The following is a 14616-nucleotide window of genomic DNA, read 5'->3' on the forward strand; positions in this document are numbered from 1 at the left end:
TCACGTGTTCCAACATTTCTACGGAATCCAAACTGATCTTCCCCGAGGTCGGCTTCTACTAGTTTTTCCATTCGTCTGTAAAGAATTCGCGTTAGTATTTTGCAGCTGTGACTTATTAAACTGATAGTTCGGTAATTTTCACATCTGTCAACACCTGCTTTCTTTGGGATTGGAATTATTATATTCTTCTTGAAGTCTGAGGGTATTTCGCCTGTCTCATACATCTTGCTCAGCAGATGGTAGAGTTTGGCTCTCCCGAGGCCATCAGTAGTTATAATGGAATGTTGTCTACTCCCGGGGCCTTGTTTCGACTCAGGTCTTTCAGTGCTCTGTCAAACTCTTCACGCAGTATCTTATCTCCCATTTCGTCTTCATCTACATCCTCTTCCATTTCCATAATATTGTCCTCAAGTACATCGCCCTTGTATAAACCCTCTATATGCTCCTTCCACCTTTCTGCCTTCCCTTCTTTGCTTAGAACTGGGTTGCCATCTGAGCTCTTGATATTCATACAAGTGGTTCTCTTCTCTCCAAAGGTCTCTTTAATTTTCCTGTAGGCAGTATCTATCTTAGCCCTAGTGAGACAAGCCTCTACATCCTTACATTTGTCCTCTAGCCATCCCTGTTTAGTCATTTTGCACTTCCTGTCGATCTCATTTTTGAGACGTTTGTATTCCTTTTTGCCTGCTTCATTTACTGCATTTTTATATTTTCTCCTTTCATCAATTAAATTCAATATTTCTTCTGTCACCCAAGGATTTCTACTAGCCCTCGTATTTCTTTCCCCCATTCCTGTCAATTGTTCCCTTATGCTCTCCCTGAAACTCTGTACAATCTCTGGTTGTTTTAGTTTATCCAGGTCCCATCTCCTTATATTTCCACCTTTTTGCAGTTTCTTCAGTTTTAATCCACAGGTCGTAACCAATAGATTGTGGTCAGAGTCCACATCTGCCCCTGGAAATGTCTTACAATTTAATACCTGGTTCCTAAATCTTTGTCTTATCATTATATAATCTATTTGATACCTTTTAGTATCTCCAGGCTTCTTCCATGTATGCAGCCTTCTTTTATGATTCTTGAACCAAGTGTTAGCTATGATTAAGTTGTGCTATGTGCAGAATTCTACCAGGCGGCTTCCTCTTTCATTTCTTAGCCCCAGTCCATATTCACCTACTACGTTTCCGTCTCTCCCTTTTCGTACTACCGAATTCCAGTCACCCATGACTATTAAATTTTCGTCACCCTTCACTATCTGAACAATTTCCTTTATTTCATCATACATTTCTTCAATTTCTTCGTCATCTGCAGAGCTAGTTGGCATATAAACTTGTACTACTGTAGTAGGTGTGGGCTTCGTGTCTATCTTGGCCACAATAATGCGTTCACTATGCTGTTTGTAGTAGCTTACCCGCATTCCTATTTTCCTATTCATTATTTAACCTACTCCTGCATTACCCCTATTTGATTATGTATTTATAACCCTGTATTCACCTGACCAAAAGTCTTGCCCCTCCTGCCACCGAATTTCACTAATTCCCACTATATCTAACTTTAACCTATCCATTTCCGTTTTTAAATTTTCTAACCTGCCTGCCCGATTAAGGGATCTGACATTCCACACTCCGATCCGTAGAATGCCAGTTTTCCTTCTCCTGATAACGACGTCCTCTTGAGTAGTCCCCGCCCAGGGATCCGAATGGGGGACTACTTTACCTCCGGAATATTTTACGCAAGAGGATGCCATCATCATTTAATCATACAGTAAAGTTGCATGTCCTCGGGAAAAATTACGGCCGTAGTTTCCCCTTGCTTTCAGTCGTTGGCAGTACCAGCACAGCAAGGCTGTTTTGGTTATTGTTACAAGGCCAGATCAGTCAATCATCCAGACTGTTGCCCCTGCGACTACTGAAAAGGCTGCTGCCCCTCTTCAGGAACCACACGTTTGTCTGGCCTCTCAACAGATACCCCTCCGTTGTGGTTGCACCTACGGTACGGCTATCTGTATCGCTGAGGCACGCAAGCCTCTCCACCAACGGCAAGGTCCATGGTTCATGGGGGGAGGCTACAGTTGCAAGGTTCCTTTATTTAGAACTTCTACAGTTGTAAGGTTCCTTTATTTAGAAGACGTCCGGTTTCGGGCACTTATACCATCTTCTGGTGTTATTAGTTCGTGCTGTGACCCCGAGCCATGCGGTGGACTAGAGCGCAAAAGTTCCCGAAACCGGCCGTATTCTAAATAATGTAACCTTACAACTGTAGCGGTATGTTCAATGGTTTTGGTATTATTGGCATACACCTTGTCTTCAATGAAACCCCACGAAAAGGAGTCGCATGTGTTCAGACCCGGAGAATATGGCGGCCAATCGACGCCCATACCAGTGGACTCTGGGTAGCCCAAAGTGCTCCTCCAGGACATCAGACACTCTCCTGCTTCGATGAAGTGGAGCTCCGTCTTACAAGAACCACATCTTGTGGAAATCAGGGTCACTTATAATAATGGGGAAGAAGTCATCTTCCGTAACCTTCACGTACCGTTCGATAGTCACCGTGCCATCGAGGAATATCGTACCAATTATTCCGTGACTGGACACTGCTCACCACACAGTCACCCGTTGAGGGTGAAGAGACTTCTCGGTCGCCAAATACGCTGATTTTCCTTACTAAAGAGCCCATCCAAATAAAAGTGGGCTTCATCTAAACCAAACTATGCATTCGCATACTAATTCCCATCATGTCCCGCGACCAACCCTGCAGCTTGAACGTCCTAACACAAACCGTTCAGAAGTTATGACGATTTTATTTCGTATAGTTAAAAAATTGTCACCCTGTATTTAGATCGAGCGCAGTATAAAGGGCCAGGTAAGAGCAAGTTACAGCTGTTCAACAACTGTCTACAATAAATTATGGTTGTCAGTAAGGGAAACCACCATGGTGAAAGGTTAAGATATAACAGAGTTTTGGATACATCGACGGCCGTTGTGGCCGAGCGGTTCTAGGCGCTACAGGCTCGAACCACTCGGCTTCTACGGTCGCAGGTTCGAATCCTGTCTCGGGCATGGATGTGTGTCATGTCCTTAGGTTGAAACGTCCCCTTACAAAAATTATAAATGACTGTGCTTAAACCGACACACAATATTTTTAGCGAAACGCAATCTAACTTTTAATAATCCCTAAAAACGAATGGCCCTGCCTAACATTAACCTATACCTTTCATGAATCACTTACCTCACAAAAATCTTCGTTACACGAACTACTGCAATACAGCGAGCGAAACTACTGCCAGCTAAATAAGAGATTCAAACTACTGAAGGCACTAACTACTGATTGGCATAGTTAGCAAATAAAATACACTCCTGGAAATTGAAATAAGAACACCGTGAATTCATTGTCCCAGGAAGGGGAAACTTTATTGACACATTCCTGGGGTCAGATACATCACATGATCACACTGACAGAACCACAGGCACATAGACACAGGCAACAGAGCATGCACAATGTCGGCACTAGTACAGTGTATATCCACCTTTCGCAGCGATGCAGGCTGCTATTCTCCCATGGAGACGATCGTAGAGATGCTGGATGTAGTCCTGTGGAACGGCTTGCCATGCCATTTCCACCTGGCGCCTCAGTTGGACCAGCGTTCGTGCTGGACGTGCAGACCGCGTGAGACGACGCTTCATCCAGTCCCAAACATGCTCAATGGGGGACAGATCCGGAGATCTTGCTGGCCAGGGTAGTTGACTTACACCTTCTAGAGCACGTTGGGTGGCACGGGATACATGCGGACGTGCATTGTCCTGTTGGAACAGCAAGTTTCCTTGCCGGTCTAGGAATGGTAGAACGATGGGTTCGATGACGGTTTGGATGTACCGTGCACTATTCAGTGTCCCCTCGACGATCACCAGTGGTATACGGCCAGTGTAGGAGATCGCTCCCCACACCATGATGCCGGGTGTTGGCCCTGTGTGCCTCGGTCGTATGCAGTCCTGATTGTGGCGCTCACCTGCACGGCGCCAAACACGCATACGACCATCATTGGCACCAAGGCAGAAGCGACTCTCATCGCTGAAGACGACACGTCTCCATTCGTCCCTCCATTCACGCCTGTCGCGACACCACTGGAGGCGGGCTGCGCGATGTTGGGGCGTGAGCGGAAGACGGCCTAACGGTGTGCGGGACTGTAGCCCAGCTTCATGGAGACGGTTACGAATGGTCCTCGCCGATACCCCAGGAGCAACAGTGTCCCTAATTTGCTGGGAAGTGGCGGTGCGGTCCCCTACGGCACTGCGTAGGATCCTACGGTCTTGGCGTGCATCCGTGCGTCGCTGCGGTCCGGTCCCAGGTCGACGGGCACGTGCCCCTTCCGCCGACCACTGGCGACAACATCGATGTACTGTGGAGACCTCACGCCCCACGTTTTGAGCAATTCGGCGGTACGTCCACCCGGCCTCCCGCATGCCCACTATACACCCTCGCTCAAAGTCCGTCAACTGCACATACGGTTCACGTCCACGCTGTCGCGGCATGCTACCAGTGCTAAAGACTGCGATGGAGCTCCGTATGCCACGGCAAACTGGCTGACACTGACGGCGGCGGTGCACAAATGCTGCGCAGCTAGCGCCATTCAACGGCCAACACCGTGGTTCCTGGTTTGTCCGCTGTGCCGTGCGTGTGATCATTGCTTGTACAGCCCTCTCGCAGTGTCCGGAGCAAGTATGGTGGGTCTGACACACCGGTGTCAATGTGTTCTTTTTTCCATTTCCAGGAGTGTATTTTGATAGGGAACAAACAATGTATTTACCTTAATAGTGTTCAAAAGCCATAATATATATATCAGTTCATGGCATTCAGTATCACAAATTTACTGTCTCTGATGGACACACGTCCAGATCGTCCGCTCTCAAAACTCCGCCATTTCTCTCCCCACATCCACCACTGCTGGCGGCTCACCTCCAACTGCGCAACGCTACGCGCTGTTCACATCCACCTGCCGCTGCCCAACACTACAACAGCAAATATTGCAACAATGCCGACCAGCCACAGACTGCACACAGCACAGTTAGTGATTTTCATATAGAGCGCTACATGGCGTTACCAGCATAAAAACCTAAACAGCCTACTTACAAGGTTAGTTAGGTTTAAGTACAGTAGAGCGTCGATTATCCGAAGTAATTGGGGGACATGGGTGTTTGACAAACTGGTTTGTTCGGATAATCGAACTCTACATGTTTATTTGCCAAAACGAAGTACTGTACAGTAAATTTATTCATAAAAACAGGCATCTCTTTTAGTATTACAAAGTAACATACAAAGGCAACTTCAGTAGGAATATATAGTATGTGGCACAGTTTATTAAACAAAAATATATACATATTACATACTCATTTTGCATGATCAATACACACAGTATACAAAATTAACGTTTAAAAAAATCGTTTATTTTGGTCTGTCTAAGCAAGCCTACACGCTTACGAGCAGCTAAGTCACGTACTTTTTTCATTAAAGATATCTGAAACTGGTCACTTTCATCTTGCACTTCAACCCATCGCAAGGCAGTATCTAAACAAGTGAACGCCTCAGAAGCTGTTGGTATACTTCAATCTACACTTTCTGGAGCACTGATTGATGAGATGCTGGCGGCATCATCTTCATCAGTGACAACGTTTACTATCTCGGTGTCCTGCACGATTTGGTGTCCTGCATCCGCATCATCGATATTCATCCATTCGTGAACGTCTTCTTCTTCACATACGTGGCAATCTACACTCCTGGAAATGGAAAAAAGAACACATTGACACCGGTGTGTCAGACCCACCATACTTGCTCCAGACACTGCGAGAGGGCTGTACAAGCAATGATCACACCCACGGCACAGCGGACACACCAGGAACCGCGGTGTTGGCCGTCGAATGGCGCTAGCTGCGCAGCATTTGTGCACCGCCGCCGTCAGTGTCAGCCAGTTTGCCGTGGCATACGGAGCTCCATCGCAGTCTTTAACACTGGTAGCATGCCGCGACAGCGTGGACGTGAGCCGTATGTGCAGTTGACGGACTTTGAGCGAGGGCGTATAGTGGGCATGCGGGAGGCCGGGTGGACGTACCGCCGAATTGCTCAACACGTGGGGCGTGAGGTCTCCACAGTACATCGATGTTGTCGCCAGTGGTCGGCGGAAGGTGCACGTGCCCATCGACCTGGGACCGGACCGCAGCGACGCACGGATGCACGCCAAGACCGTAGGATCCTACGCAGTGCCGTAGGGGACCGCACCGCCACTTCCCAGCAAATTAGGGACACTGTTGCTCCTGGGGTATCGGCGAGGACCATTCGCAACCGTCTCCATGAAGCTGGGCTACGGTCCCGCACACCGTTAGGCCGTCTTCCGCTCACGCCCCAACATCGTGCAGCCCGCCTCCAGTGGTGTCGCGACAGGCGTGAATGGAGGGACGAATGGAGACGTGTCGTCTTCAGCGATGAGAGTCGCTTCTGCCTTGGTGCCAATGATGGTCGTATGCGTGTTTGGCGCCGTGCAGGTGAGCGCCACAATCAGGACTGCATACGACCGAGGCACACAGGGCCAACACCCGGCATCATGGTGTGGGGAGCGATCTCCTACACTGGCCGTACACCACTGGTGATCGCCGAGGGGACACTGAATAGTGCACGATACATCCAAACCGTCGTCGAACCCATCGTTCTACCATTCCTAGACCGGCAAGGGAACTTGCTGTTCCAACAGGACAATGCACGTCCGCATGTATCCCGTGCCACCCAACGTGCTCTAGAAGGTGTAAGTCAACTACCCTGGCCAGCAAGATCTCCGGATCTGTCCCCCATTGAGCATGTTTGGGACTGGATGAAGCGTCGTCTCACGCGGTCTGCACGTCCAGCACGAACGCTGGTCCAACTGAGGCGCCAGGTGGAAATGGCATGGCAAGCCGTTCCACAGGACTACATCCAGCATCTCTACGATCGTCTCCATGGGAGAATAGCAGCCTGCATTGCTGCGAAAGGTGGATATACACTGTACTAGTGCCGACATTGTGCATGCTCTGTTGCCTGTGTCTATGTGCCTGTGGTTCTGTCACTGTAATCATGTGATGTATCTGACCCCAGGAATGTGTCAATAAAGTTTCCCCTTTCTGGGACAATGAATTCACGGTGTTCTTATTTCAATTTCCAGGAGTGTATTTCTTTTAGCATACCGAGAATTTCGGACATATCATTCTGTTCGTCATTTTCGATCATACGTTGTGAATTTTCTTCTGTGTCCAAAATTTTATTGCTTTACACTATTCCATGCTGCGCTGATCATGTAGGACGCGTCTTTCAAGTCAATATTCTTATGAGCGAGCGAGCGAGTACACAGTTCGGTTAAGCGGTCGTTCGGTTGACCGACGTTCGGATAATCGACGCTCTACTGTAGTTCTAAGTTCTAGGGGACTGACGACCTCAGATATTAAGTCCCATAGTGCTCAGAGCCATTTGAACAATTTTTTTTGATATATCTCACAATGTGCACTACGGTATCAGCTGCATTAGGTGTTGTCCTGTTGTCCTGACTCAGAGCTAATTTTCAAATGTATTAAAAAAGATTAATTTGTCAGATCCTGAGCTATCGACCAACGAGATTTCCCTTTCCGATAACTGTTTCCCAGTATTTTTCGTAGCTCTAAAGATAGTTGTTCAAACAATTAATATCAATTATCTATATGGTTTTCTTTGCGTTGCTATCAAGACAAATAAATATCTGGTGAACTATCACGGTTCACGTGTCCTCTCAACGTGTGAACATGCCGTACGATCGCTGTCTACCTCGATGCAGTATCGATAGTCGTCTCTCTAGAGAGTGCAGAGACTAATTCGAGGAGGAGAAGTTACTTTCACCCGATTCTTAATGGAAAGCGACGTTGTAATGACGCTGCACATTTGTTGACTGGATTCGAGTGCTCGTTCTACTCGCAGCAATTTAATTTCTGCCGGCTGCTGTGACCGAGTGGTTCTATGCGCTTCAGTCCGGAACCGCACTGCTGCTACGGTCGCAGGTTCGAATCCAGCCTAGGGCAGGGATGTGTGTGGTGTCCTTAGGTTAGTTAGGTTTAAGTAGTTCTAAGTCTAGGGAACTGATGACCTCAGATATTAAGTCCCATAATGCTTGGAGCCATTTGATTTTTTGAATTTAATATCTTATTTTTTTAAACTTCCTGGCAGATTAAAACTGTGTGCCGGACCGAGACTCGAACTCGGGACCTTTGCCTTTCGCGTTCAAGTGCTCTACCAACTGAGCTACCGAAGCACGACTCACGCCCGGTCCTCACAGCTTTACTTCTGCCAGTATCTCGTCTCCTACCCTCCAAACTTTACAGAAGCTCTCCTGCGAATCTTGCAGAACTAGCACTCCTGAAAGAAAGGATATTGCGGAGACATGGCTTAGCCACAGCCTGGGGAACGTTTCCAGAATGAGATTTTCACTCTGCAGCGGAGTGTGCGCTGATATGAAACTTCCTGGCAGATTAAAAATGTGTGCCCGACCGAGACTCGAACTCGGGACCTTTGCCTTTTGCGGGCAAGTGCTCTACCATGGTCCCGAGTTCGAGTCTCGGTCGGGCACACAGTTTTAATCTGCCAGGAAGTTTCATAGCGCACACTCTACTGCAGAGTGAAAATCTCATTCTGATCTCATTTTTTAATCACAGTAAAGTCACAAAATCGAAGAAACTCACTCCCGGAGCAGAGTACTGTGATGTGTAAATAACATAGAACACTGCAGAACATTATTCTGTTACATTGAAAGTTATGCATTTAAATTGATTATAGTGAAAGTGGGTCTATTGATCTGATTATGTTTTTAATGTTAAATTGTCTCATACAGGCTAAACTTTGGGCTTCCTGTTTTGAATGGTGCGCTGGCTGATAGCTTGTGTAACGGTAACTGTTGGTGTCAAAATTCAAATGCTAGAATACAAACAAAACACAAATAAACACCGTCCGAACAGGCCTCGAAGGTCCAACAGTACAGACCGACCGTCGTGTCATCCTCAGACCTTATGCGTCACCGGATGCAGGTACGGGGGAGGGGGGGGGGGCGTTCAGCAGACAGCTCTCCCAGACGTTGTCAGTTTTCGTTACCGACGTCTCTTCTTCTCAGTGAAGTAGCTCCTCAATTAGCCTCAAGAGGTCTCAGTGCACCCCGCTTGCCAACAGCGCTTGGGGAAATTGGGCGGTGACCCATCCAAGTGTTAGCCAAGCCCGACAGCGCTTAACTTCGGTGATCTGACGGGAACCGGTGTTACCGCTGTGGCAAGGCCGGCGGCAAATGCGATAATGCATAGAGAAATCTGACAGCGAGAATTCTAATAAAATCATGCCCTGCTTGAAACTTATTGTTATCACAAAATCTGACTAAGAAATTTGACCAAAAGCTGATTACTTTGAAACTAAAGTTGGTTCTGTGAAATTTAATTAAAGAAATAATCTCTTTTCTACACTATCTGGCTCACCTGAGCCGCACTGGATAACACCGTGCAAACTGCTCTCGTAGCTACAAAAAAAAACAAATGGTTCAAATGGCTCTGAGCCCTTGGGACCTAACATCTGAACTACTTAAACCTAACTAACCTAAGGACGACACACACATCCATGCCCACGGCAGGATTCGAACCTGCGACCGTAGCGGTCGCACGGTTCCAGACTGAAGCGCCTAGAACCGCACGGCCACACCGGCCGGCTCACGTAGCTACAGCACGTGGCGATAACACAGCTGCAAAATCTAACTACTGAGATACGCAGACGTGCAGTGCATTCTCTAAAGACATTGCTGTCATATTAATTTCATAATTCTTGATTATGGTTTTTAATGAATTGAAAATTAGTTGACTCTTGGGATGTGGTTAATGGCTCTGTGTTAAATGAACTCAATAGCAATCTCATATCATTTGACTTAATAACACTTAATGAAACTTCAATTGCAGTTAAGCTTCCTCTGAAATCACGTAACTATAATCCAAAAATTACAAAAATTGAACTTTACATGTATAATCTTTCCTTAAACAAAACTCTTAAAGCCGGCCGCGGTGGTCTCGCGGTTCTAGGCGCTCAGTCCGGAACCGCGCGACTGCTACGGTCGCAGGTTCGAATCCTGCCTCGGGCATGGATGTGTGTGATGTCCTTAGGTTAGTTAGGTTTAAGTAGTTCTAAGTTCTAGGGGACTGATGACCACAGATGTTAAGTCCCATAGTGCTCAGAGCCATTTGCACCAAAACTCTTAAAACTTAATTCTTAAATCCATTTCTCTCACATTAATCGATAACTCCTAATAAAAAAATGAAAAGTGAAAAGATTCCTGATCTGGATGTCTGACGAACCAAAAATACTGCATCATCAAACCGTTGCCGCAAAAAAAAAAAAAAAAAAGAGAGAGAGAGAGAGACTTGATCATTACCTGTAATCCATTCTTCACGAAGAGTGTATCGTACCAATGTAAAAATCAATTCTTTTTCTCTCCACAATAGATCATCCATTAATCCGTAATATAATTCCCAAAAATCTCCATTGCTTGTTGCTTACTGCTACTAAACCGGAACTCGACTGTTCACATCTAACAGCAAAGCTCATCTGTCTGTCTTTTCTCCTCTCCTCGCGATCAACAGATAAATCTGGCGCGCATCTTTGCAGAGCAAAGATCACCTCTGACTCATCTCTGTATGGCGTAGCGTCTCTGCCGAGGCCGCGCGTGCATGTCAAGGCCGAGTACATACACGCAACAAAAGTGTCACAACTGCTAATGGAATGACTCTCTGCAGTTGCATGTGTCAACTCTCAGTTTTTAGTGGAGCAACTTAACACACGAAATTTTTGTCACGCCACAAAAGGTTCAGCTTAGTTGTACATAGTTGCGCCACTTTCCAACCACCACTGCTCCCTGGCGGCAGTATTGTGAAACATGAATTATCGTAATTGCTCCCGAACTCAATTCGATGTCAGTATTTCTTTAATTTTTTTTCTGAAAAACGTGAAAACAATGGTCGGCAGCTTCTAGAACTATAAGATCAGCAAGGTGTGTTTGATTCTCTGCGGCCATGTGTCTTGTCTGTGTGTGTGTGTGTGTGTGTGTGTGTGTGTGTGTGTGCGAGCAATATTTTCAAACACATCCCACGGAGGAATAAATAAATAAACTTAATATTGTTGCTGTTGTTGTTGTTGTGGTCTTCAATCCTGAGACTGGTTTGGTGCAGCTCTCCATGCTACTCTATCCTGTGCAAGCTTCTTCATCTCCCAGTACCTACTGCAACCTACATCCTTCTGAATCTGCTTAGTGTATTCATCTCTTGGTCTCCCTCCACGATTTTTACCCTCCATGCTGCCCTCCAATACTAAATTGGTGATCCCTTGATGCCTCAGAACATGTCCTGCCAACCGATTCCTTCTTTTAGTCAAGTTGTGCCACAAACTCTTCTCTCAAATTCTATTCAATACCACCTCATTAGTTATGTGATCTACCCATCTAATCTTCAGCATTCTTCTGTAGCACCACATTTCGAAAGCTATTTTCTTCTTGTCCAAACTATTTATCGTCCATGTTTCACTTCCATACATGGCTACACTCCACACAAATACTTCCAGAAACGACTTCCCGACACTTAAATCTATACTCGATGTTAACAAATTTCTCTGCTTCAGCAACGCTTTCCTTGCCATTGCCAGTCTACATTTTATATCCTCTCTGCTTCGACCATCATCAGTTATTTTGCTCCCCAAATAGCAAAACGCCTTTATTATTTTAAGTGTCTCATTTCCTAATCTAATTCCCTCAGCATCACCCGACTTAATTCGACTACATTCCATTTTGCTTTTGTTGATGTTCATCTTATATCCTCCTTCCAAGACACTATCCACTCCGTTCAACAGCTCTTCCAAGTCCTTTGCTGTCTCTGTCATCGGCGAACCTCAAAGTTTTTATTTCTTCTCCATGGATTTTAATACCTACTCCGAATTTTTCTTTTGTTTCCGTCACTGCTTGTATGTAACCAGAAAAGCGTGTCGTACAAACTTCGTAATTTGTGAGACCAAAGTGTAGGTTATATGCAGGAGATAGCTCCAGAGTGTGATGTAGCAGCTGTTAGACTAAAAGTTAGTAGTGGCTCTGAGCACTATGGGACTTAACTTCTGAGCTCATCAGTCGCCTAGAACTTAGAACTACTTAAACCTAACTAACCTAAGGACATCACACACATCAATGCCCAAGGCAGGATTCGATCCTGCGATCGTAGCGGTCGCTCAGTTCCAGACTATAGCGCCCAGAACCGCACGGCCACTCCGGCCGGCAAAAGTTAGTAATTCAAATTGCCTATATCAACGAATACAATAAGATTCTAAAATCGTAGAAGAGTAGCGCAGATGATATTCACAACCAGCTGTCGGATAGTTTGCCTTTGCAGACAGCATTTTCATCTCTGAATGTGATTTCTTTTATAAATATGTTTGTTTCCCTTGATTTATTCCTGTGCGAAAACTCTTTTCGGATCCAGCATAGGGTTTCGCTTTTAGTTCTGTCTAACTCTTGTCACAGCTCTAAGACCATAACCTGCAGTACAGCATTCGTACTCACCCATATGATTTCAACTGACGCCATATTGAAAGCTGAGCAGTTATGTAGAATTTGTGGCATGCTGTGTGAACGGTAGCTCACGATGCCACTACAGCAGCCACAAGCCGTGTCGCCACATTAAATGCTGGTATGAACCTAGTTTAGGCAATTCAAACGTTATGAGCGCGATTCCAGACATCCAAAACATGAAAAATTCCTACAAAAATGTACACACGTACCTTTCAACATTAATAAAAAAAAAAGGTCGCACAAAATTTTACAAATACGAAGGTGTATAAAAGAATGTTTGCAAATACGAGGAAGTGAACCTGCTTTCTTCAGCTTCGAAATTCCACGTCCCCAACCAATACACCACAGTCAATAAATACACTACTGGCCACTAAAATTGCTACACCAAGAAGAAATGCTGCTGGTAAACTGGTATTCATTGGACAAATATATTATACTAGAGCTCACATGTGATTACATTTTCACGCAATTTGGGTGCATAGATCTTGAGAAATTAGTACCTAGGACAACCACCTCTGGCCGTAATAACGACCTTGATACGCCTGGGCATTGAGTCAAACAGACCTCGGTTGGCGTGTACAGGTACAGCTGCCCAAGCAGATTCAACACGATACCACACTTCGTCAAGAGTGGTGACTGGCGTATTGTGACGAGCCAGTTGCTCGGCCACCATTGACGAGACGTTTTCAGTTGGTGAGAGATCTGGAGAATGTGCTGGCCAGGGCAGCAGTCGAACATTTTCTGTATCCAAAAAGGCCCGTACAGGACCCAACATGCGATCGTGCATTACCCTGCTGAAATGTAGGGTTTCGCAGGGATCGAATGAAGCGTAGAGCCACGGGTCGTAACACATTCGAAATGTAACGTCCACTGTTCAAAGTGCCGTCAATGCGAACAAGAGGTGACCGAGACGTGTAACCGATGGCACCCCATACCATCACGCCGGGTGATACGCCAGTATGGCGATGATGAATACACGCTTCCAATGTGCGTTCACCGCGATGTCGCCAAACACGGATGCAACCATCGTGATGCTGTAACAGAACCTGGATTCATCCGAAAAAATGACGTTTTACCATTCGTGCACCCAGGTTCGTCGTCGAGCACACCATCGCAGGCGCTCCTGTCTGTGATGCAGCGTCAAGGGTAACCGCAGCCACGGTCTCCGAGCTGATAGTCCGTGCTGCTGCAAACGTCGTCGAACTGTTCGTGCAGATGGTTGTTGTCTTGCAAATGTCCCCATCTGTTGACTCAGGGATCGAGACGTGGCTGCACCATCCGTTACAGCCATGCGCATAGGATGTCTGTCATCTCGACTGATAGTGATACGAGGCCGTTGGGGTCCAGCACGGCGTTCCGTATTACCCTCCTGAACTCACCGATTCCATATCCTGCTAACAGTCATTGGATCTCGACCAGCGCGAGTAGCAATGTCGTGATACGATAAACCGCAATCGCGATGGGCTACATTCCGACCATTATCAAAGTCGGAAACGTGATGGTACGCATTTCTCCTCCTTAGACGAGGCATCACAACAACGTTTCACCAGGCAACGCCAGTCAACTGCTGTTCGTGTATGAGAAATCGTTTGGAAACTTTCCTCATGTCAGCAAGTTGTAGGTGTCGCCACCGGCGCCAACCCTGTGTGAATGCTCTGAAAAGCTAATCATTTGCATATCACAGCATCTTTTTCCTGACGGTTAAATTTCGCGTCTGTGGCACGTCATCTTCGTGGTGTAGCAATTTTAATGGCCAGTAGTGTAGATTACAGTGATTGTTTAAAATAAACAGCGTCGCGAATAGAGTGAAAACATCAAGTGGAGGTTCTCATTGGATTGCTTTTTTTAACGTTTTTCGTACAGGAATAACTCAACATCGTTTCAAAATGCTTCATTCAACTTTTGATAGTCAATGACCTTTAGAGAAAACTTCACTGCCTGCCAAGACCCAGTTGCAGGTCTCTGTGGCAGGTAGAACGGCCACTGAAGTACATTTCTGCTGT

General features: G+C 46.2%; 1 pseudogene; it reads right to left on the reverse strand.

Annotated features, from left to right (window-relative positions):
- Window positions 1–9192: 9192 nt before the first annotated feature.
- Window positions 9193–9311, reverse strand: LOC124720679 (annotated as a pseudogene).
- Window positions 9312–14616: the final 5305 nt, after the last annotated feature.

This window comes from Schistocerca piceifrons, chromosome 11 (genome assembly GCF_021461385.2).
Source record: "Schistocerca piceifrons isolate TAMUIC-IGC-003096 chromosome 11, iqSchPice1.1, whole genome shotgun sequence".
In the NCBI taxonomy this organism is placed as follows: Eukaryota; Metazoa; Arthropoda; class Insecta; order Orthoptera; family Acrididae; genus Schistocerca; species Schistocerca piceifrons.